Below are 26,330 nucleotides of genomic sequence, written 5' to 3'. Positions count from 1 at the left end.
ACTTTTTGTGATGTAAGATGACCAAAAAATAGCTTTTTTGACAGCGTAATTTTTTTTTTTTTTTACGGTGTTCACCTGAGGGGTTAAATTATGTGATATATTTTATAGAGAAGGTTGTTACGGACGCGGAGATACCTAATATGTATACTTTATTTTTATTTTTTACATTTAACACAATAAAAACATTTTTGAATCCAAAAAAATCATGTTTTAGTGTCTCCATAGTCTGAGAGCCACATTTTTTTTATTTTTTTGGGAGATTGTCCTATGTAGAGGCTCATTATTTGCAGGATGAGGTGACGGTTAGATTGGGGGCATACGCCTTTTTGATCGCTTGGTGTTGCAGTGATGTAAGGTGATAAAAATGGCTTTTTTTGACACAGTTTTTATTTTTTATGGTGTCTATTGGATGGGGTGGATCATGTGATATATTTATAGAGCCGGTTGTTACGGACGCGGTGATACCTAAAATGTGCGTCTTTCTTTTTTTTCTATTTTTTATTATAAAATCAGCGGAAAGGGGCGTTTTTTTCTTTTTTTAACTTGAAACTTTCTTTTTTTTTATTGAAAACACTTTTTTTAACTTTGTTTTTTAAACTTTATTTCTGTCCCACTCTGGAAATTCAACTTTTGGGGGTCTGATCCCTTTTGCAATGCATTACACAAAGTAATACACTAACAGGTTGACTAGGAGACCAAACCTGAGGATGGATCTCCTGGGCATCCGTAGAAGGCAAGTCCCAATGCCGTGCAAGGCATTGAGCAGCCTCTGCATGGCATCGGGCTGCCTTCTGACACATCGAGTCCCTGCCACAGTAGCGCGGGGACTCGATGCGCTCCCTCACCCGACACAAACCCAGTGGCATAGAGGGGGTTAATACAGCAGGGGCCCAGCTACCAGGGACTGCCGGACCCCTGCAGTGATTGGGCGCTCACCGCTCCGATGCCCGCCTGATCAGCCCGCCACGCATGTACGGTGGAATGCATTTTGGCAATGCATCCCGCGCCGTACATGCACTGCATTTTGCGTTAAGGGGTTAACATACAATGTGTTTTAAAACACACCACGCCGACACAAGTGTTCTGCTTTTTCATATTCCAAAGTTTAAAAAAATTGCCCCATATCAGAGGCAGATGATGTTTAAATACACGTGTTATGGAATAAATAAAATAAAAAGGAGGTTTGGGGGACCAAGTGTCCAAAAATTATGCCTTGCAGGTCGAAATGACAGCCCTTATGGCACGCAAAAGTGCTAATTGTCAGATGAAAAAGTGGGAGAAGCAGTAGTGCAGTGTGTATGCAGCAGAAGCAGCATAACATAGAACATACATTACAAGGCTGTCTATGGGTAGTAGCAGTAATAGTAGTTGCAGTAGTAGTGATGGTGGTAGTGGTAGCAGATGCTTTGTGTTAATGGTGGTGGCAGTAGAGGATTAACAGCGAGGAGCAGCAGATGAGGTAGTGGTGGCTGCAGCAGCAGCAGTCATATGGTACATGTTGGCAGAAAGGAAGCAGCATTATGGAGGCAGCAGCTGTACATAATGTTCTGGTTGGAAAGTGGCATAAGTGGCATGAAACAACCACAGCAGCACTTGTACAGAATATGATGGTTGGAAAGCGGCATTAGTGGCATGATGCAGGCACAGCAGCAGCCTTACGGAATGTGATGGTAGGCAGACAGACAGCAAGAGTGGCAAGATGGGGCACTGTCAGCAAGGTGAGGTCTATTCATCGGAATTAGACAAAGAAGTGTGAAAATCCTCCTGAATCCAAGCTTGGTTCATTTTGACAAAACTGATGGTTTGGACACTGGTGGAGGACAACTTGGACAGTTTGGGTGTCACCATGCCCTCTGCGGCACTGAAAACCCTCTCTGAGATAACACTGAAGGCTGGGCAAAAAAGAAGATATAGAGCGTGCTGTGCCAGTTCGGGTCACTGTTCCAGTCTGAATGCCCAGAAATCCATGGGGTCAGAGAACAGGGTATGCAACTGAGACTGGCCATAGTTTAGGCAGGCCTGAACCTGGACGTTGAGGTGGCAACTGTTGGCTTGCTAACTGGCCTCTGCCTTTTCATGACAAGGGTAAAAACTGCACCATAATGTTGGGGAGACGGAAGTGGCTGCCGTGGCTTCTGCTGCATGTAGCAGAAGGAGGGGGGTGACTCTTCAGGGGTCAAAGACACACTGGCAGTAGGAGTCTGTCACCGTAAGCTGCGGCAAGCTGTGTATACAGTGTTTCCTAGTAATAATGTAATTTGTTCTCCCTTTCTGTGAGAGGAAAACATTCCCCCGTTTTGCACTGCTAGTGAGGGTCTAAAAGTATGGCTATCCAGTAAATATCAGATTGCTAGATGTCAATGATATGCTTTTCACAGCGTAAGTATGTGAGCATACAGGTGGCCATTTTGGCCAGCGTGCCTGAGGAGCCAGTTTCCTACTCTGTCCCCCACAGAGATGATTGGGTGTCTTGGCCGCTGCCATCCTCATCATCATTGTGTTGCTCCTCCACCTCCGACTCCTCCTCTTGCAATGGCAGCTCCTCATTTTCCTTCATCCTCCTCCTGCATGGCAGATTCCACTGCCTGACCTCAAAGCAACACATGCTCCCTGCTGTTGAGGTTGTCTGTTGCATGACAAAATTGTTCAAAATTGTGCTTTCCGCTGCTCGTACAGATGATCTCTTCCAGGCCGATCAGCTCCAACACAGCGTGGGTAAGCTTGACCTAAAACATGTGATGGGAAGGAGGGGTAATGCTAATGACCCTGTGCCCAGCTGCTGTTAGGCATGTGAACATGTCCATGGGGGATGCGGATAAGTTCCTGGAGTGGGAGCCAGGCCAAAACAATTGTGGGGGTCAAAAGGACCTAGCCTCATTGCGGGGTGCTGCCTAACCGCTGCCAAAAAAAAACATTGAGCCAGTGGGCTGTGAAAGACATGTACTGTGCCTGCCGTAAGAGCTGCTCCAGGTGTCCACCATGACAAGAACCTTGACGCACAGCAAAAATCGCATGGAGTGGCCAATGTTGTTCACCTCGTGAGAGGAAGGGATGACTTTTTGTGAGAAATAATGCCAGCTAGGAATTCTCCAGCAAGGCTGAGCACATGTCATAAGTAGAGTTGATCACGAATATTCCAATTGCAAATTTTTATCTTGAGATTTTTTTAAAATCAGTACAGTCGTGGCCAAAAGTTTTGAGAATTAGATAAATATTGGAAATTGGAAAAGTTGCTGCTTAAGTTTTTATAATAGCAATTTGCATATACTCCAGAATGTTATGAAGAGTGATCAGATGAATTGCATAGTCCTTCTTTGCCATGAAAATTAACTTAATCCCAAAAAAACCTTTCCACTGCATTTCATTGCTGTCATTAAAGGACCTGCTGAGATCATTTCAGTAATCGTCTTGTTAACTCAGGTGAGAATGTTGACGAGCACAAGGCTGGAGATCATTATGTCAGGCTGATTGGGTTAAAATGGCAGACTTGACATGTTAAAAGGAGGGTGATGCTTTAAATCATTGTTCTTCCATTGTTAACCATAGTGACCTGCAAAGAAACACGTGCAGCCATCATTGCGTTGCATAAAAATGGCTTCACAGGCAAGGATATTGTGGCTACTAAGATTGCACCTCAATCAACAATTTATAGGATCATCCAGAACTTCAAGGAAAGAGGTTCAATTCTTGTTAAGAAGGCTTCAGGGCGTCCAAGAAAGTCCAGCAAGCACCAGGATCGTCTCCTAAAGAGGATTCAGCTGCGGGATCGGAGTGCCACCAGTGCAGAGCTTGCTCAGGAATGGCAGCAGGCAGGTGTGAGCGCATCTGCACGCACAGTGAGGCGAAGACTTTTGGAAGATGGCCTGGTGTCAAGAAGGGCAGCAAAGAAGCCACTTCTCTCCAAAAAAAACCCATCAGGGACAGATTGATCTTCTGCAGAAAGTATGGTGAATGGACTGCTGAGGACACTGGGGCAAAGTCATATTCTCCAATGAAGCCTCTTTCCGATTGTTTGGGGCATCTGGAAAAAGGCTTGTCCGGAGAAGAAAAGGTGAGCGCTACCATCAGTCCTGTGTCATGCCAACAGTAAAGCATCCTGAGATCATTCATGTGTGGGGTTGCTTCTCATCCAAGGGAGTGGGCTCACTCACAATTTTGCCCAAAAACACAGCCATGAATAAAGAATGGTACCAAAACACCCTCCAACAGCAACTTCTTCCAACAATCCAACAACAGTTTGGTGAAGAACAATGCATTTTCCAGCACGATGGAGAACCGTGCCATAAGGCAAAAGTGATAACTAAGTGGCTTGGGGACCAAAACGTTGACATTTTGGGTCCATGGCCTGGAAACTCCCCAGATCTTAATCCCATTGAGAACTTGTGGTCAATCCTCAAGAGGCGGGAGGACAAACAAAAACCCACTAATTCTGACAAACTCCAAGAAGTGATTATGAAGTGATTTTTTTCTCTCCAGTGTATTCACTGAGGAAAATAAACTGTCAGATGACATGCAGAATGTAAAAATAAATTCCCCATTAAAAGTGTCCTGTCTGACCCAGGAAGAAGTACATCAGCGACTTATAAAGATTAAAATAGACAAATCGTCAGGACCGGATGGCATACACCTAAGGGAATTAAGTAATGTCATAGCCAGACCCTTATTTCTGATATTTGCGGACTCTTTACTGACAGGGAATGTTCCACAGGATTGGCGCATGGCAAATGTGGTGCCAATATAAAAAAAAAATCCAAAAACAGAGCCTGGAAACTATAGGCCGGTAAGTTTAACATCTGTTGTGGGTAAACTGTTTGAAGGTTTTCTGAGAGATGCTATCTTAGAGCATCTCAACGTATATCTGGACTTCTCCAAAGCATTTGACACTGTACCACACAAAAGGTTAGTATATAAAATGAGAATGCTCGGACTGGGAGAAAACGTCTGTATGTGGGTAAGTAACTGGCTGAGGGGTAGAAAACAGAGGATGGTTATTAACGGTACACACTCAGATTGGGTCACTGTCACTAGTGGAGTACCTCAGGGGTCAGTATTGGGCCCTATTCTCTTCAATATATTTATTAATGATCTCGTAGAAGGCTTGCATAGTAAAGTATAAATTTTCGCAGATGACACTAAACTGTGTAAAGTAATTTACACTGAAGAGGACAGTATACTACTACAGAGGGATCTGGATAGATTGGATGCTTGGGCAGATAAGTGACAGATGAGGTTTAACACTGACAAATGTAAAGTTATGCACATGGGAAAGAATAATGCAAGTCACCCGTACATACTAAATGATAAAACACTCGGTAACACTGAAATGGAAAAGGATCTAGGAATTTTAATAAACACCAAACTAAGCTGCAAAAACCAGTGTCAGGCAGCTGCTGCCAAGGCCAATACGATAATGGGTTGCATCAGAAGGGGCATAGATGCCCGTGATAAGAACATAGTCCTACCACTTTACAAATCGCTAGTCAGACCACACATGGAGTACTGTGTACAGTTCTGGGCTCCTGTAAACAAGGCAGACATAGCAGAGCTGGAGAGGGTCCAGAGGAGGGCAACTAAAGTAATAACTGTAATGGGGCAACTACAGTACCCTGAAAGATTATCAAAATTAGGGTTATTCACTTTAGAAAAAAGACGACTGAGGGGAGATCTAATTAATATGTATAAATATATCAGGGGTCAGTATAGAGATCTATCCCATCATCTATTTATCCCCAGAACTGTGACTGTGACGAGGGGACATCCTCTGCGTCTGGAGGAAAGAAGGTTTGTACACAAACATAGAAAAGGATTCTTTACGGTAAGAGCAGTGAGACTATGGAACTCTCTGCCTGAGGAGGTGGTGATGGTGAGTACAATAAAGGAATTCAAGAGGGGCCTGGATGTATTTCTGGAGCGTAATAATATTACAGGCTATGGCTACTAGAGAGGGGTCGTTGATCCAGGGAGTTATTCTGCTTGCCTGATTGGAGTCGGGAAGGAATTTTTTATTCCCCTAAAGTGGGGAAAATTGGCTTCTACCTCACAGTTTTTTTTTTTGCCTTCCTCTGGATCAACTTGTAGGATAACAGGCCGAACTGGATGGACAAATGTCTTTTTTCGGCCTTATGTACTATGTTACTATGTTAACCACCTCAGCTCCCCTAGCTTAAACACCCTTAATGACCAGAGCACTTTTTACAATTCTGCACTACACTATTTTCACAATTTATTGCTCGGTCATGCAACTTACCACCCAAATTAATTTTACCTCCTTTTCTTCTCACTAATAGAGCTTTCATTTGGTGGTATTTCATTGCTGCTGACATTTTTACTTTTTTTGTTATTACCGTATTTTTCGCCCTATAAGACGCACCGGCCCATAAGACGCACCTAGGTTTTTGGGGAGGAAGATAAGAAAAAAATTTTTTTTAACCAAAAGGTGTGCTTTTTGTGGGTTTGGAACTAATGGTGGTCTGTGGATGACGGACACTGTTATGGGGGGATCTGTGGATGACGGACACTGTTATGGGGGTATCTGTGGATGACGGACACTGTTATGGGGGGATCTGTGGATGACGGACACTGTTATGGGGGGATCTGTGGATGACGGACACTTATGGGGGGGATCTGTGGATGACGGACACTTATGGGGGGGATCTGTGGATGACGGACACTTATGGGGGATCTGTGGATGATGGACACTTGTGGGGGGATCTGTGGATGACGGACACTTATGGGGGGATCTGTGGATGACGGACACTTATGGTGGGATCTGTGGATGACGGACACTTATGGGGGGATCTGTGGATGACGGACACTTATGGGGGGATCTGTGGATGACGGACACTTATGGGGGGATCTGTGGATGACGGTCACTGTTACAGGGGGGGGGATCTGTGGCTGGCACTGTTACAGGGGGGGGATCTGTGGATGGCACTGTTATATATGTGCCATCCACAGACCCCCCACCCCATAACAGTGCCATCCACAGTGCCCCCCCAGCCCATAACAGTGCCATCCACAGACCCCCACCCCTTAACTGTGCCATCCACAGATTCCGTGTGCCCCCCCCCGCCGCCGCCGCCTACAAATATAAAATGTATTATTGAATTAAAAGTTAAACATGCCCCCCTCACTCCTAATAGTACCGTATATCCGAATTTCTTCTGTATAATGCCGGCAGGCGGGCCGGGCGGCCGGCGCGTCCTTCAGTGACGTCACTTGTCTGCGCCGCCTGCTTCATTCATAAAGGAGGCGGCGCAGGCACGTGACGTCAGGGAGTTACGCTGCCGCCCGCCCGTCCTGCCTGCCGGCATTATACAGAAGAAATTCCCATATACGTTACTATTAGGAGTGAGGGGGGCATGTTTAATAACTTTTAATTCAAAAATACATTTTATATTAGTATACCGGAGCGGTGGGCGGGGCTATAGTACAGTGACCGCACCGCCCCACCGCTATTGCCGGCCCCCAGCTCCTCCTCCTAGTCCCTCCCCCGGCCCCCGCTCAGTACATCGCATCCAGCGATGTAAAACTGCAGGCATTCGCCCCATAAGACGCAGGGGCATTTTCCTCCCATTTTTGGGGAGGAAAAAGTGCGCCTTAGGGGGCGAAAAATACGATAATCAAAATGTACCGATTTTTTGCAAAAAAATGACATTTTTCACTTTCAGTTGTAAAATTTTCCAAATAAAACTACATTTCTATTTAAATTTTCTCTAAATTTATTGTTCTACATGTCTTTGATAAAAAAAAATGTTTGGGTAAAAAAAAAAATGGTTTGGGTAAAAGTTATAGCGTTTAAAAACTATGGTACAAAAATGTAAATTTCCGCTTTTTGAAGCAGCTCTGACTTTCTGAGCACCTGTCATGTTTCCTGAGGTTCTACAATGCCCAGACAGTAGAAAACCCCCACAAATGACCCCATTTCGGAAAGTAGACACCCTAAGGTATTCACTGATGGGCATAGTGAGTTCATAGAACTTTTTATTTTTTGTCACAAGTTAGCGGAAAATTATGATTTTTTTTTTCCTTACAAAGTCTCATATTCCACTAACTTGTGACAAAAAATAAAAACTTCCATGAACTCACTATGCCCATCACGAAATACCTTGGGGTGTCTTCTTTCCAAAATGGGGTCACTTGTGGGGTAGTTATACTGCCCTAACATTTTAGGGGCCCTAATGCGTGAGAAGTAGTTTGAAATCAAAATGTGTTAAAAATGCCCTGTGAAATCTTAAAGGTGCTCTTTGGAATGTGGGCCCTTTTGCCCACCTAGGCTGCAAAAAAGTGTCACACATATGGTATCGCCGTACTCAGGAGAAGTTGGGCAATGTGTTTTGGGGTGTCTTTTTACACATGCCCATGCTGGGTGAGATAAATATCTCTGTCAAATGACAACTTTGTATAAAAAATGGGAAAAGTTGTCTTTTAGAGAGATATTTCTCTCACCCAGCATGGGTATATGTAAAAAGACACCCCAAAACACATTGCCCAACTTCTCCTGAGTACGGTGATACCACATGTGTGACACTTTTTTGCAGCCTAGGTGGGCAAAGGGGTCCACATTTCAAAGAGCACCTTTAGGATTTCACAGGGCATTTTTTACACATTTTGATTTCAAACTACTTCTCACACATTAGGGCCCCTAAAATGCCAGGGCAGTATAACCACCCCACAAGTGACCCCATTTTGGAAAGAAGACACCCCAAGGTATTTCGTGATGGGCATAGTGAGTTCATGGAAGTTTTTATTTTTTGTCACAAGTTAGTGGAATATGAGACTTTGTTAGAAAAAATAAAATAAAAAAATCATCATTTTCCGCTAACTTGTGACAAAAAATAAAAAATTCTAGGAACTCGCCACGCCCCTCACGGAATACCTTGGGGTGTCTTCTTTCCAAAATGGGGTCACTGTTGGGGTATTTATACTGCCCTGGCATTTTAGGGGACCTAATGCGTGAGAAGTAGTTTGAAATCAAAATGTGTAAAAAATGCTCTGTGAAATCCGAAAGATGCTCTTTGGAATGTGGGCCCCTTTGCCCACCTAGGCTGCAAAAAAGTGTCACACATGTGGTATCGCCGTACTCAGGAGAAGTTGGGGAATGTGTTTTGGGGTGTTTTTTACATATACCCATTCTGGGTGAGAGAAATATCTCTCTAAAAGACAACTTTTCCCATTTTTTTATACAAAGTTAGCATTTGACCGAGATATTTATCTCACCCAGCATGGGTATATGTAAAATGACACCCCAAAACACATTGCCCAACTTCTCCTGAGTACAACGATACCATATGTGTGACACTTTTTTGCAGCCTAGATGCGCAAAGGGGCCCAAATTCCTTTTAGGAGGGCATTTTTAGACATTTGGATCCCAGACTTCTTCTCACGCTTTAGGGCCCCTAAAATGCCAGGGCAGTATAAATACCCCATATGTGACCCCATTTTGGAAAGAAGACACCCCAAGGTATTCAATGAGGGGCATGGCGAGTTCATCCAAAAAATTATTTTTTTGGCACAAGTTAGCGGAAATTGTTTTTTTTTTTTTTTTTCTCTCACAAAGTCTCCCTTTCCGCTAACTTGGTACAAAAATTTCAATCTTTCATGGACTCAATATGCCCCTCATGGAATACCATGGGGTGTCTTCTTTCCGAAATGGGGTCACATGTGGGGTATTTATACTGCCCTGGCATTTTAGGGGCCCTAAAGCGTGAGAAGAAGTCTGGAATATAAATGTCTAAAAAATTTTACGCATTTGGATTCCGTAAGGGGTATGGTGAGTTCATGTGAGATTTAATTTTTTGACACAAGTTACTGGAATATGAGACTTTGTAAGAAAAAAAAACAAAAAAAAAAAAAACAATTTCCGCACACTTGGGCCAAAAAAATGTCTGAATGGAGCCTTACAGGGGGGTGATCAATGACAGGGGGGTGATCAGGGAGTCTATATGGGGTGATCACCCCCCTGTCATTGATCACCCCCCTGTAAGGCTCCATTCAGACGTCCGTATGTGTTTTGCGGATCCGCGGTGTCCGTGTTTTGCGGATCCGCGGATCCGCAAAACACATACGGACGTCTGAATGGAGCCTTACAGGGGGGTGATCAATGACAGGGGGGTGATCACCCCATATAGACTCCCTGATCACCCCCCTGTCATTGATCACCCCCCTGTAAGGCTCCATTCAGACATCCGTATGTGTTTTGCGGATCCGATCCATGGATCCGTTGATCCGTAAAACACATAAGGACGTCTGAATGGAGCCTTACAGGGGGGTGATCAATGACAGGGGGGTGATCAATGACAGAGGGGTGATCAGGGAGTCTATATGGGGTGATCACCACCCTGTCTTTGATCACCCCCCTGTAAGGCTCCATTCAGACGTCTGTATGTGTTTTTTGCGGATCCGATCCATGGATCCGTTGATCCGTAAAACACATAAGGACGTCTGAATGGAGCCTTACAGGGGGGTGATCAATGACAGGGGGGTGATCAATGACAGGGGGGTGATCATGGAGTCTATATGGGGTGATCACCCCCCTGTCATTGATCACCCCCTGTAAGGCTCCATTCAGACGTCCGTATGTGTTTTGCGGATCCGATCCATGGATCCGTGGATCCGTAAAACACATACGGATGTCTGAATGGAGCGTTACAGGGGGGTGATCAATGACAGGGGGGTGATCAATGACAGGGGGATGATCAGGGAATCTATATGGTGTGATCAGGGGTTAATAAGGGGTTAATAAGTGTCAGGGGGGGGTGTAGTGTAGTGTGGTGCTTGGTGCTACTTATTACAGAGCTTCCTGTGTCCTCTGGTGGTCGATCCAAGCAAAAGGGACCACCAGAGGACCAGGTAGCAGGTATATTAGACTCTGTTATCAAAACATCGTCTAATATACCTGTTAGGGGTTAAAAAAAATCGCATCTACAGCCTGCCAGCGAACGATCGCTGCTGGTAGGCTGTAGATCCACTCGCTTATCTGCAGTTCCTGTGAACGCTCGCGCCTGTGTGCGCACATTCACAGGAAATCTCGCGTCTCGCGAGATGACACGCCAGCGCGTCCAGGAGGAATGAATCGACCGCCGCCGGAACGCAATCCTGCGTTAGGCAGTCGGGAAGCAGTTAAAGAATGGGTTGCTATCAGTTAGGAATTGTCTCAGAAGTTGATTGAGAGCATGCCCAGTCGAATTGCAGAGGTCCTGAAAAAGAAGGGCCAACACTGCAAATACTGACTCTTTGCATAAATGTCATGTAATTGTCGATAAAAGCCTTTGAAACGTATGAAGTGCGTGTAATTATATTTCACTACATCACAGAAACAACTGAAACAAAGATCTAAAAGCAGTTTAGCAGCAAACTTTGTGAAAACTAATATTTGTGTCATTCTCAAAACTTTTGGCCACGACACATGTACACATGATCCCTCCCTGCTTCTATCTTGTGGGCCAATGAGAAGGCTGCAATATCTTTGCGAGTTTTCGTAATGCGAATTTTCCCCGTCACCATGGAAACACCTGGGGGTTAGAATATACCATCGGATTTGAGTTTTCACAATGTCATTGATTCTTATTACAAAAATTTGCATCACAAAAATTCTCATTATGAAAATTCGCAATCAACACTACTCCTAACAAATATTCGAATTTGCAAATTTTCAACGAATATTCTACAAAATATTCGCAAAATATAGCGAATTCGAATATGGCACCTGCCGCTCATCACTAGTCATAAGCTCCCTAAAAGCAACAGACTCAACTAAATGGTACAGCAGCATCTGTGCTGCCATTAACTTGGCCATCCTGTGCACATCTGATTGCTGGGCCTATAGAATTTTTTAATGGCCAAACATTCCATTATTGATGGCTGATGATGTAATGGAGTAGGAGTTTCAGCGGAGAAGCAGAAATGGATGATGATGAAAAACACATGCTTCTCTTGGATGCAGTCTGGCTGGCATAAGAGGGACCGGGAGAAGGAGGGAACTCCTGCTGCCGTGGCTAGCTGCCATTTCTGTCCATATGATGTGGTGTTGGAGCTTCAAATGGTTCAATAGAGCTCTGGTGCCTACGTTTGTATTTGCCTGTCCATATCTTATTTTGCTCTTGCACAACTTACATTAGGCAAACTCTGACTGCTCTCACACAAGTTGTGACCCCTGTCTCCACGGTACCGTGTCGGACTCTGAGAGGAGGAGAGAGCCATCCAATCCAAAATCTCATCCTCTTTCTCCTCAATTATAATGTTGTGGCTTTCTGAAGCCAGCCAACTGCAGCCTACTACTACTACTTCTGGCCAGATATTTGTTGTTGCTACTCTTCCCACATTCTGGTTTTGGGTCTTTCGTTTGGAACCATTTCGTTTGGAACCCTTTTGTAGTCCGGACATTTTTGGGTCTCTCATATGTTGTGTACTACCCTGTGTATTCATGTAGTAAACACACTGTTGGGGACATATGATGTACCGGTACGGCATGATGTCTTTGCAATTAAGGACACATGACATACCGGTAGGTCATGTGTAGTTCCGATCACCGCCGCGCTGCGGGCGGTGATTGGAACAAGGTGCCTGCTCAAATCATTCAGCAGGCATCCTGGGACAATGCGCGGGGGGGGTCCCAATTCAGACCTGCGGTTTGCGGCGTTTACGGGTTGCTGCGGCGGGCGATCGGCGGTGCCATCGGGTCCCCGTCTCGGCTGTAATGGGGACGTGATGGCATGGAAGGCAGCGCGATGCCTTCCTTAGGCATCGGCGCTGCCTTCCGGTGAAGAGCCTGTGAGATCCAGCCCCCTGGATCTCACAGGCAGGAAGCTGTATGAGTAAGGATACTTTCACACTTGCGATCGGAGCGGATCCGTCTGGTGTGCTGGAGATCGGGTGCTGCCAGGCAGCAGGGGGCAGTCATGTACACAGTTCTTTTAGTATATTCTAACTTGAAGCGTCCCCATCACCATGGGAACGCCTCTGTGTTAGAATATACCATCGGATCTGAGTTTCATGATCTAATTCAAATCCGATGGTATATTCTAACATAGAGGCGTTCCCATGGTGATGGGGACGTTTCAAGTTAAAATATACCATCGGATTGGAGAAAACTCCGATCTGATGATATATTAATAGGGACTCCTGACTTTACATTGAAAATCAATGGGGGATGGATCCGTTTGCAATTGCACCATATTGTGTCAACGTCAAACGGATCCGTCCCCATTGACTTGCATTGTAAGTCTGGACGGATCCGTTTGGCTCTGCACGGCCAGGCGGACACCAAAACGCTGCAAGCTGCGTTTGGGTGTCCGCCTGCTATGCGGAAGGGAGGCCAAACGGTGCCAAACTGATGCATTCTGAGCAGATCCGCATCCACTCAGAATGCATTGGGGCTGTACGGATCCGTTCTGGGCCGCTTGTGAGAGGCTTCAAACGGAACTCACAAGCGGAACCCCGAACGCAAGTGTGAAAGTAGCCTAATACACACTGTACAGTCATGGCCAAAAGTTTTGAGAATTACATAAAAATTGAAAATTGGAAAAGTTGCTGCTTAAGTTTTTATAATAGCAATTTGCATATACTCCAGAATGTTATGAAGAGTGATCAGATGAATTGCATAGTCCTTCATTGCCATGAAAATTAACTTAATCCCAAAAAAACCTTTCCACTGCATTTCATTGCTGTCATTAAAGGACCTGCTGACATAATTTCAGTAATCGTCTTGTTAACTCAGGTGAGAATGTTGACGAGCACAAGGCTGGAGATCATTATGTCAGGCTGATTGGGTTAAAATGGCAGACTTGACATGTTAAAAGGAGGGTGATGCTTGAAATCATTGTTCTTCATTGTTAACCATGGTGACCTGCAAAGAAACGAGTGCAGCCATCATTGCATTGCATAAAAATGGCTCCACAGGCAAGGATATTGTGGCTACTAAGATTGCACCTCAATCAACAATTTATAGGACCATCAAGAACTTCAAGGAAAGAGGTTCAATTCTTGTTAAGAAGGCTTCAGGGCATCCAAGAAAGTCCAGCAAGCGCCAGGATCGTCTCCAAAAGAGGATTCAGCTGCGGGACCGGAGTGCCACCAGTGCAGAGCTTTCTCAGGAATGGCAGCAGGCAGGTGAGAGCGTATCTGCACGCACAGTGAGGCGATGACTTTTGGAAGATGGCCTGGTGTCAAGAAGGCCAACAAAGAAGCCACTTCTCTCCAAAAAAAAACATCAGGGACTGATTGATCTTCTGCAGAAAGTATGGTGAATGGACTGCTGAGGACTGGGGCAAAGTCATATTCTCCGATGAAGCCTCTTTCCGATTGTTTGGGGCATCTGGAAAAAAGCTTGTCCGGAGAAGAAAAGGTGAGCGCTACCATCAGTCCTGTGTCATGCCAACAGTAAATCATCCTGAGACCATTCATGTGTGGGGTTGCTTCTCATCCAAGGGAGTGGGCTCACTCACAATTTTGCCCAAAAACACAGCCATGAATAAAGAATGGTACCAAAGCACCCTCCAACAGCAACTTCTTCCAACAATCCAACAACAGTTTGGTGAAGAATAATGCAATTTCCAGCACGATGGAGCACCGTGCCATAAGGCAAAAGTGATAACTAAGTGGCTCGGGGACCAAAACATTGACATTTTGGGTCCATGGCCTGGAAACTCCCCAGATCTTAATCCCATTGAGAACTTGTGGTCAATCCTCAAGAGGCGGGTGGACAAACAAAAACCCACTAATTCTGACAAACTCCAAGAAGTGATTATGAAAGAATGGGTTGCTATCATTCAGGAATTGGCCCAGAAGTTGATTGAGAGCATGCCCAGTCGAATTGCAGAGGTCCTGAAAAAGAAGGGCCAACACTGCAAATACTGACTCTTTGCATAAATGTCATGTAATTGTCGATAAAAGCCTTTGAAAGGTATGAAGTGCGTGTAATTATATTTCACTACATCACAGAAACAACTGAAACAAAGCTCTAAAAGCAGTTTAGCAGCAAACTTTGTGAAAACTAATATTTGTGTCATTCTCAAAACTTTTGGCCACGACTGTATTACTTATACAGCCAATGCATTCCAATACAGAAGTATTGGAATGCATTGTAAAGGGGATCAGACCCCCAAAAGTTGAAGTCCCAAAGTGGGACAAAAAAGAAAGTGAAAAAAAAGTTTTCCCCCCAAAAAATTAAAAGTTTCAAGTAAAAAAAAACAAAAACGAATTTCCCCCAAATAAAGTAAAAAAATAATTGGTAAAAAGTAGACATATTAGGTATTGCCGCGTCCTTAATAACCAGCTGTATAAAAATACCACATGACCTAATCCCTCCGGTGAACACCGTAAAAAAAATAAAATAAAATAACCTGTGTCAAAAAAGCTATTTTTTTGTCACCTTACATCACAAAAAGTATAATAGTAAGCGATCAAAAATGCATATGCCCACCAAAATAGTACCAATCTAACCGTCACCTCATCCCGCAAAAATGAGCCCCTATCTAAGACAATTGCCCAAAAAATAAAATAAACTATGGCTCAGAATATGGAGACACTAAAACATAATTTTTTTTTGTTTTAAAAAAAGCTGTTATTGTGTAAAACTTAAGTAAAATAAAAAAGTATACATATTAGGTATCGTCAAATCTGTAATAACCTGCTATATAAAAATATAACATGACCTAACCCCTCAGGTGAACACCGTAAAAAAAAATTGTGTAAAAAAAGCTATTTTTTTGTCACTTTACATCACAAAAAGTGAAATAACAAGCGATCAAAAAGTCATATGCACCCCAAAATAGTGCCAATCAAACCGTCATCTCATCCCGCAAAAATCTTACCCTACCCAAGATAATCGCCCAACAACTGAAAAAACTATGGCTCTCAGACTATGGAGACACTAAAACATGATTTTTTTTGTTTCAAAAATGAAATCATTGTGTAAAACTTACATAAATAAAAAAAACTATACATATTAGGTATTGACGCGTCCGTGACAACTTGCTCTATAAAAATACCACATGAACTAACCTGTCAGATGAATGTTGTAAATAGCAAAAAATAAAAACCGTGCCAAAACAACTATTTCTTGTTACCTTGCCTCACAAAAAGTGTAATATAGAGCAACCAAAAATCATATGTACCCTAAACTAGTACCAACAAAACTGCCACCATATCCCGTAGTTTCTAAAATGGGGTCACTTCTTTGGAGTTTCTACGCTAGGGGTGCATCAGGGGGGCTTCAAATGCGACATAGTGCCAAAAAACCAGTCCAGCAAAATCTGCCTTCCAAAAACCGTATGGCATTCCTTTCCTTTTGCGCCCTGCCGTGTGCCCGTACAGCTGTTTACGACCACATATAGGGTGTTTCTGTAAACTACAGTAACAGGGCCATAAATATTGAGTTTTGTTTGGCTGTTAACCCTTGATTTGTGACAGGAAAAAAAAATATTAAAATGGAAAATCTGCCAAAAAAGTGAAATTTTGAAATTGTATCTCTATTTTCCATTAATTCTTGTGGAACACCTAAAGGGTTAACAAAGTTTGTAAAATCAGTTTTGAATACCTTGAGGGGTGTAGATTCTAAAATGGGGTAAATTTTGGGCAGTTTCTACTCTAGGGGTGCATCAGGGGGGCTTCAAATGGGACATGGTGTCAAAAAACCAGTCCAGCAAAATCTGCCTTCCAAAAACCATATGGCATTCCTTTCCTTCTGTGCCCTGCCGTGTGCCCGTACAGCAGTTTACGACCACATATGGGGTGTTTCTGTAAACTACAGAAACAGGGCCATAAATATTGAGTTTTGTTTGGCTGTTAACCCTTGCTTTGTAACTGGAAAAAAAAAATATTAAAATGGAAAATCTGCCAAAAAAGAGAAATTTTGAAATTGTATCTCTATTTTCCATTAATTCTTGTGGAACACCTAAAGGGTTAACAAAGTTTGTAAAATCAGTTTTGAATACCTTGAGGGGTTTAGTTTCTAGAATGGGGTAATTTTTTGGGTGGTTTCCATTATGTAAGCCTCACAAAGTGACTTCAGACCTGAACTGGTCCCTAAAAAGTGGGTTTTTGAAAATTGTTACCCTAGCCTATCTACCGGTGTACTCATTACCTATATACTGTATGTAAGAACAAAAAAGGAATATAGTTCAGCTCACCGTACTAGTGTATAGCTGCATAGCGCACAAGAAACTCACTTGGCATTCAGGAAAACGCTGTCTTGCCAACGTGTACAACTTCATCAGCAAGGGAGGAGAAAATCCGGCACTCAAGGGGATGATTTAAAGATAAAATTAGCATTTATTAGAATGAAAACAATTTTTTTTTCCCAGTTCCCTTCTTTTATGGGCTTGGAGACTTTAGCTTAAACAATAATAACTTTTAGAATAACGGTGAGCATGTCATGGCTATGTACAAAATGTATGGCTGCACTAGAAACATTCCTATAAGCTGTATTTTTTATATCATATAAATGTTCACCAATACGTTTCCTATCTATTCTCATAGTACTCCCAACATATTGTAATTAATACTGTTCACAAGAAATCATATACAGTATATGGCATATGTGACATCACAATTAAGTAATGATTTAATATAATAAGGTTTACCAGTTGACAGCGAAGTAAATGTTTTTGTTTTCATTAGATGTTTGCACAAGTGCCAATTTTGTTTGCCGCATTTATGGCAGCCTCTCAATTGTAACCACGTTTGTCCCATGTTATTGTTGAGGAACATAGACTGCGAGACCAGGCAACCTAAACTGCCTGATTTTTTTTGCGACAAAATTACATCCTGATTGTTGAATAGTAACATAGTAATATACTTTATAAGGTTGCAAAAAGACATCTGTCCATCCAGTTCAGCCTGTTATCCTGAAAGTTGATCCAGAGGAAGGCAGAAAAAAAACTGTGAGGTGGACACCAATTTTCCTCACTTTAGGGGAAAAAAACTCCTTCCCAACTCCAATTTAGGCAATCAGAATCACTCCCTGTATCGTATCAACAACCCATCTCTAATTACTATAACCAGTAATATTATTACATTCCAGCAGTACATCCAGGCCCCTTTTGAACTCTTTTAGTGAATTTACATTAGCACCTCCACAGGAAGAGAGTTCCATAATCTCACTGCTCTTACAGTAAAGAATCCTCTTCTATGTGTGTGTAGAAACCTTCTTTCCTCTAGACGCAGAGGATGTCCCCTCATCACAGTCCTGGGAACAAATAGATGATTGGAGAGATCTCTGTACTGACCCCTGATATATTTATACAAAGTCTCCCCTTAGTCGTCTTTTTTCTAATGTGAATAACCCTAATTTTGATAATCTTTCTGGGTACTGTAGTCCACCCATTCCAGTATTACTTTAGTTGTCCTTCTCTGAACCCTCTCCAGCTCTGCTATATCTGCCTTGTTCACAAAAGCCCAGAACTGTGCACAGTACTCCATGTGTGGTCTCACTGTGATTTGTAAAGTAGCAGGACTATCTTCTCATCACAGGCATCTATGACCCTTTTGATGCAACCCATTATCTTATTGGGCTTGGCAGCAGTCTTCTACAGCTTAGTTTGCTGTTTTAATAAAATTCCTAAGTCCTTTTCCATGTCAGTGTGACCCAGTGTTTTACCATTTAGTATTGTGGGGTTTCGCTCTGCTAGATAGGGTAAGCGGGCGCAGTACAGAGCAAAGTACAAGTTCTTAACTCAAAACGTCACTGTTTATTCACACTTGAGGAAATTGCACAAAACAGCACATAACTTTGCTGCCTTGGTGTTAATTCACACACAATGGAAAGTTCATATAACACAAGTCACCTTGCTGGCAGTTCTGCCTCCAGTAGTCCACAGCAGGCTTTAGGGGGCCTGTTTCCCCAGCGTGCAGCTTTCAGCTCTCCAACACGGCACAAAGCCTCAGATCACCTGGCTGGAAAACAGGAGAAAAATACCTGCCTTGCCAGACAACCCCCCCCCCCCCACCTACCATTTGTTCATTCCTAAAGGGGGTGGACATTTAGCTGCAACATTAGCTTCACCTTCTGCAGCGTACTCAAGTTGTGTTTAGAAATGTTCCTGGGTGTTGTAGTGCAATAGACACTAACCTGGTACGGCTGACTCTCTGCAAGGGCAGGTGATGATGAGAAATGTTTGTGACGCCAGTGCCAATTAAACGGTGGCACGCCGTTTGCTGATAGCAGGAATAACTGAGGAACCACGTGATGTTAAAGCAGAACTCAAACTTTAGTAGTCATCATATCGGGACATTAACGGAAACGCAGTTCCTTTGCAGACAGTTGATTTTCAATACAGTTGATGCAGGCAATATATGTATAGCAAGGCGACTTCAGAGTGTTAAACACAGGACTTGCAGTACAGGCAGCTTGCACTCTATTCCTGACTGATCCTGGAACATAGAAACTCTTCTCCAAGGTCCAATGCCCTAGCTCTGGCGTATATCCTTGGTTTTATCTTTATAAAGTACCTCCTCTGTTGTCTTGAGTACCTCTTGCTTTTCTTGGCTTGCCTCTGTCTCTCTCAGCTTCCTCAGGCTCTTTAACTGAGGTGTTCCTGCTTCTGCATATCTGAACTCAGGAGGGGAACCTTCTCTTTGAATCTGGAACCCGGTTACAGGGACTGCATTACCCTCTCCTGGTATACAGGCTTCAGGCCTGGACTTGACTCTGACATAGTCTAAACTCCAACTGCTGTAGACTGACTTTAGACTAGACTGCTTCCTTAGACTGACTTTCCCTTCCCTGACTGGGCCTTATATAAACTAGGGCTCCCTAACTCCCTCTAGTGACTAAGAGCTGGAATGACACCCCTAGCAGGCCTGTACATGCAAGTTTCACAGTAACAGGGAAATACATAGCATTACATTCAATTGCATTTTATAACCAACCTCCCCATAAATAAGGGGACACGACAGCACACAAAGTGACCCTTTTGTAGTGACGGGCATTACCGTCCCCGTACACTACATACCCCACTGCTTTAAGCTGAGTACGACCTCGTACTCCATCAGGGCTCTCCCAACTAGAATCTCTACCTGAAACAGAAAAAGACACATGCAGGCATACATATATGTAATTCATCTGCATTTACATTCATATCAGGTCCAATTGGCAAAGGTAAAGGGTGGTGACAAGGGGCGTCGTTCTCTTCTCTCAGGATAATGAATGGAACTGGGGCGCTGACCTGGCACAGCGTAACATTATAACCAGGATAGTCCATAGGTGCAAATTGTCCTTAATAGAACAGCAAAATAGATAAAACAGTATAAAAGTTTTTGGAGGCTCAAAGAACAAACATGAGTCCGTAACCAGGTTACTTTTTGGTAAATCACAGAGGCTCTCATGCGGTGGAGTCTTTCTCTGGGCACATTTCCTTTAAAAAGAATAGGAATCTCAGAGGCTCAGGTTCTTTTGAGTCCATCTCCGGGCACAGTTCCTTAACATCAAGTTGCACAATATAAAACAAGTGCTGTAATACCCCTGATCAACCTGAAAAGGGGGTTAGGGTAAAAGGTGCAACTAAGGAACAGGCACAACTTGGCGTGGGATAGCAAAAGCAGGCAGGAGATCCTGGAAACAAACTTGGCTTTGTTGACCTTGTGATTTCAGTGGTTATCACCTACCACTGAGCCGTGGATGAACTGGCAGCAGCAACAAAGGACCAGGGAAACATAGGACTCCTGTCCTGGAAGGATTAAGTTTTCAACATCATTCTTTAGCAAAATAAATCAAAGGCCTAGCAGGCTGATTCACAGGGGAATGTCATAATTACCCGGCTCTGCTGGCAAGTACGGCCTGTAGTAGTCCTCTACAGGAGGATGTGCCCACATAACGGTGTTAGGGGGCAGCTGCAAGGTAAAGGGGCCCCTAATGGGTATTGGCCCCATGGGCCTAGGGGTAAACCCTCGGGTGGACCGTACCGGTCCCGGCATAATGATTGGGGTTGGTGCTGCATTGGGTACCGCCGCCGCAAGCGGTCCGGTGGGCTCTGTGCAGCAGTTCACAGCAATAGCGGATCCTCTTTGGGGCCGCAACGGAGCGGTAGTGACAGAAGGTGGCCTCCGGGTGGTGACAGGCACCCTTACCTCATCCTTCTTAGGCGGCGTTCGGATCCTGGCGGTGGCAATCTTGCGCAGCTCCCGCAACTTTTCCTCCAGCCGGACAATCTGCTCACCGATGCTTTCTGTGTCGGAGTCGCTGTCATCTGCTGGCGCCGCCGGCGCAGGTTCAGGCAACGATACCTCGGACGCGGCCTCTGCAGATTCTGGTGGCGCATCGGGTCTCCGACCCCTCCGGATATTCTCGAATATACCGCTAAGTCTTTTGAAGTTCTCCATGTCCTGGATGGTTTTCTCCCGGCGAGGCAGCTCGGGGGAAGGATAGGGGCTCACCCATTTTTCCAACACGGTTGGCTGCCAGAAGACGTTAGGCCCAATGAAGGAGCTCCGCTCCTGGAAGGCGTGATGGGCCGGCTCTGGAGAGCGTTCAGGTTCCCGCTCGCAGCCAGAGTAGTCTTCTTCTGCTTCCCAGTCCTCAGATTCTCGCTTGGGACGGGACACGGCAGTTGCATAAGGGCCTCTCAGGCTCTCGGCAGGGGTGAACTCCACTTCCTCTCCCTCGCGGAGGTTATGTAGATGTGAAGGGAGATAGTCTCTTTTGACAGATCTTCTGTTAACATATAAGTCTCTGCCAGTTAGGTAATCTTGTATGAACCCGTAGCCACGGGCTTTGTCAAAGGACACCACCAACCCCTTTCTCCTTTCCAGGCGGGGTTGGGTGTTGGTGTGTCGTTCATGGATGGTCTTGGTCAATTCCTCATAATAGATTTTAGTCTTTGTATTCCGCTTTATAGCGGCCTCCCGGATCTCTGCCATCAGTGAAGACCACTTGAAAGAGGGCTGAAAGAAGTCTCTCCAAGAGCCATAGCAGGGCTCTGGTTCTTTCTCCCGTGGCAGGCAGGCGGGTTTCTCCTGTCCCGGAGAATAGGCCGGTGGAGCGTCCTCAGGCTCTACACCTTCATTATTCATCTTTGGTATTTCAGGCGCGGACGTTGCAGCAAAGCTGTGCTCACTCTCCAACATGCTCGATCCTTCTCTCGAGAGCGACAGGGTGGCGCCAATTTTTCCCGCTTTTTCAGGATGAAGATGACGCAGCAGTAAATTCAGCAAGCTCAGCGGCCATCTTTAGCAAGAAACGCTGTCTATTCACTGACAGCAAGCAGGATTGTAAAAAGTTCACAAAACCACACTCCAATGTGGCGATTTTCTTCCTCTTGATAGCGCAACACTGCACAGCGCTTTTTGGAGGTTTTAGGTACACTTTGGGTATGTTTTTCAGTCCACAAAGTCCACTTTAATAAAACAGGCAATTTGTCACTTTGGTCACAGGGCAACGGTATAAGGCACAAAGTTCATGCTTCTTGCACTAGAAAGCGCGCAAATCCTGTTCGTGACGCCAAAAGAGAGGTGCAGCGTACTCAAGTTGTGTTTAGAAATGTTCCTGGGTTGTAGTGCAATAGACACTAACCTGGTACGGCTGACTCTCTGCAAGGGCAGGTGATGATGAGAAATGTTTGTGACGCCAGTGCCAATTAAACGGTGGCACGCCGTTTGCTGATAGCAGGAATAACTGAGGAACCACGTGATGTTAAAGCAGAACTCAAACTTTAGTAGTCATCATATCGGGACATTAACGGAAACGCAGTTCCTTTGCAGACAGTTGATTTTCAATACAGTTGATGCAGGCAATATATGTATAGCAAGGCGACTTCAGAGTGTTAAACACAGGACTTGCAGTACAGGCAGCTTGCACTCTATTCCTGACTGATCCTGGAACATAGAAACTCTTCTCCAAGGTCCAATGCCCTAGCTCTGGCGTATATCCTTGGTTTTATCTTTATAAAGTACCTCCTCTGTTGTCTTGAGTACCTCTTGCTTTTCTTGGCTTGCCTCTGTCTCTCTCAGCTTCCTCAGGCTCTTTAACTGAGGTGTTCCTGCTTCTGCATATCTGAACTCAGGAGGGGAACCTTCTCTTTGAATCTGGAACCCGGGTACAGGGACTGCATTACCCTCTCCTGGTATACAGGCTTCAGGCCGGACTTGACTCTGACATAGTCTAAACTCCAACTGCTGTAGACTGACTTTAGACTAGACTGCTTCCTTAGACTGACTTTCCCTTCCCTGACTGGGCCTTATATAAACTAGGGCTCCCTAACTCCCTCTAGTGACTAAGAGCTGGAATGACACCCCTAGCAGGCCTGTACATGCAAGTTTCACAGTAACAGGGAAATACATAGCATTACATTCAATTGCATTTTATAACCAACCTCCCCATAAATAAGGGGACACGACAGCACACAAAGTGACCCTTTTGTAGTGACGGGCATTACCGTCCCCGTACACTACACTTCTCCAATATGGCTTGTCGCCGAGTCTCGGGTACCTGGTATGGTTTTAATCAGACTTTTGCCAGAGGCTCAGTGACAATGTCATGCTGGATTATGGAAGTGCGTCCAGGGAGGTCCGAGATCACATCGGTGTTCCGACTAATGAACTCCCTGGCCTCCTGAGTCTGTTTAGAGGAGAGGCTGTCAGCAATTTTTACTGTGGGGCCGGTATCAGAGGGGCCGGTATCACTTCTCCTAGAAAACCCGCCACGTGCTGTCTTATGTACAGGTTTCCCTATCTTTCCACGGTTTGAGTAAATTCACATGGTAAACCTGCTAGTGTACCTTGTAGTTTACATCTCCAATTTTCTCGAATACCTCGTAGGGCCTTTGCCACCTAGCCAGGAACTTACTGTCTACGGTTGGAACCAAAACCCAATCATCTTCCATATAGCATTTGGAAGGGCGAGAACCCTAGTAGAGGCCTGGGCTACCTCTCGAACAGCGAACATGAGATAGGGCAGAAGGAGGTGCCAGGCCTTACAATCTTTATAAACTACCTTTTTCAACATATTTTTTTATGTTTGGTTAAACCGTTCTACCAGACCATCCGTTTGCGGATGGTAAACGGACGTCCGTAGTTGTTTTATGTGCAGCAACTTGCAGAGTTCCCTCATCACCTTGGACATAAAAGCGGTCCTTTGGTCGGTCAGAACCTCTTTAGGTAGTCCTACTTGGGAAAACATCTCCATTAACTCTTTAGCTATGAGTTTGGCTGAGGTATGTCACAGTGGCACCGCCTCTGTGTACCAAGTGGCGTAGTCTAGAATGACTAAGATGTGTTGATGCCCTCTGTCGAATTTCGGTACTGGGCTTATAAGGTCCATAGCTATTCGGTCAAATGGTACTTCGATAATCGGGAGAGGTACTAGGGGACTACGGAAATGTGGCTGGGGTCTAGTTATCTGGCAGGTCTGCAAGACTTACAAAACTCTTCCACTTCTTTGAATATGCTGGGCCAGTAAAACCGCTGTAGAATACGATCCTGAGTTTTCTGCAGCCCAGGTGACCCCCGAGAACGTGTTGGTGGGCTAGTTCTAACACAAGCTTCCGATAAGCCTTGGGGACCACCAACTGTTCAATAGGCTCACCCCATAGTTGGATTACCCAATACAACATATTCTGATGAACAAAAAAATGGGGAAACACTGACTCTTCCCCAGGTTGTTGTGATTCACCATCTACTATTAACACATTTTCTCAGGCACGGGAGAGGGTTGAACCCGACATTGGCCGGTACCAAAATTTTCCCCGGAGACATTGAGGTCTGCCAATTCAGGACCCGGCGGCAATTCCTCCACGTCTCCCACCATCACACTTAGCGGGTTTGTCTCCCCCTCTTCCACTGAAGTGGCGGTCACCACCCCCCCCGCTGGCCCTTCGGTCTCAGATTCCCAGGGTTCTGGTCTCCCACCTGGGCCAGGCCACTCTGCTAGGGTTACCCCTGTCTCATGGGTACATTCACTCTCGTAGGAGGCCACAGTCCCAGGAAGCGGATGCCAGGAATGGAGCGACAACTTCAGCCCACTGGTCATGGGGTAGCTTTTCCCTGATGGACACTTTCTCATACATCGCCAGGTAGGTTTCGATGTCGTCTGTGGGGGTTATCTTAGGAATCGCGGCACAGACTGATTTCTAGGCATCGTGGACGCTCAGGGTTGCTCCTGACGCACGGGGTTGCTCCTGCTGTCTGCAAAGCCATCACGTGTTGTAGCAGCAACTGGTTAGTCTCCTGCTGCTGCTTATTACCCTTGCGATGCTGCAGGTTTGTCTCTCGTGCTGCAGATTAGCCTCCATGAGGGCCTTCACAACAGCCTCCATTTTGTCGTGGGGCACTGGTTGTAATACAGCTGGTTTAATGTATGACATACAACCGTGCCTGAAAAATGCAGAAACCAAAAATATCGGCGTTCACACCAGCCTTACTGATCTTTCCCGCATCCTCCACCAATTGTGGGGTTTCGCTCTGGTAGAGAGGGTAAGAGGGCGCAGTACAGAGGCAAAGTACAAGTTCTTAACTCAAAACGTCAGTGTTTATTCACACTTGAGGCAATTGCACAAAACAGCACATAACTTTGAAGTCTGGGTGTTGATTCAAACACAATGGAAAGTTCATATAACACAAGTCACCTTGCTGGCAGTTCTGCCTCCAGTAGTCCACAGCAGGCTTTAGGGGGCCTGTTTCCCCAGCGTGCGTCTCTCAGCACGGCACAAAGCCTCAGATCCCAAAAACAGAGACATCTCTGCTGTGCCCAGATGCCTATTTAAGGACAGTCAGGTGCTGCCAAAACCTGGACCAGCACTTAAACTCTAGTATTTGACCTCAATTGGAAAAATATAGTTGTGATGGCACACTCTCATCTGGTATATATTCAAATAGGTTATTAGGTTTAAAAACATATTTATTTATATTCTTGGTATAAAAACAATTTGATAGACTGATTGAATGGTTTTGTGGTTGATATCAAGGTATTATATACAGGCTGAATGTATATACTACTAAAACTGGGTACATATATAATGTTGAATACCACAGCTGAGTACACGAGGATAGAGGAGACTGTCGTGTATATCCGGTTTGAGGTGCTGTATATCTTGGATATAGTAAGTAGGTAGCTTGATGTAGGTTACAAGAACTAAAGTGCTGTATGCAAGTTGAATACACTGAATTTCTATATATGGGTTGAATGCACGGAAGTGTTAGATGTAGGCTGGGTACAATAAATGCTGTATGTCAGCTAAAATATAAAAGTGCTGTGTGCAAGCTGGATATACTAAAGTGCTAGTGCAAGCTGAATACACTAAAAGTGCTAGTGCAAGCTGGATACACTAAAGTGCTAAATGCAAGGTGGATAAACTAAAGTGCTGTATGCAAACTGGATATACTAAAGTGCTGGATGCAAG

This window comes from Bufo bufo, chromosome 5 (assembly GCF_905171765.1).
Source record: "Bufo bufo chromosome 5, aBufBuf1.1, whole genome shotgun sequence".
In the NCBI taxonomy this organism is placed as follows: Eukaryota; Metazoa; Chordata; class Amphibia; order Anura; family Bufonidae; genus Bufo; species Bufo bufo.
Note: the sequence above shows the minus strand (reverse complement) of the source record.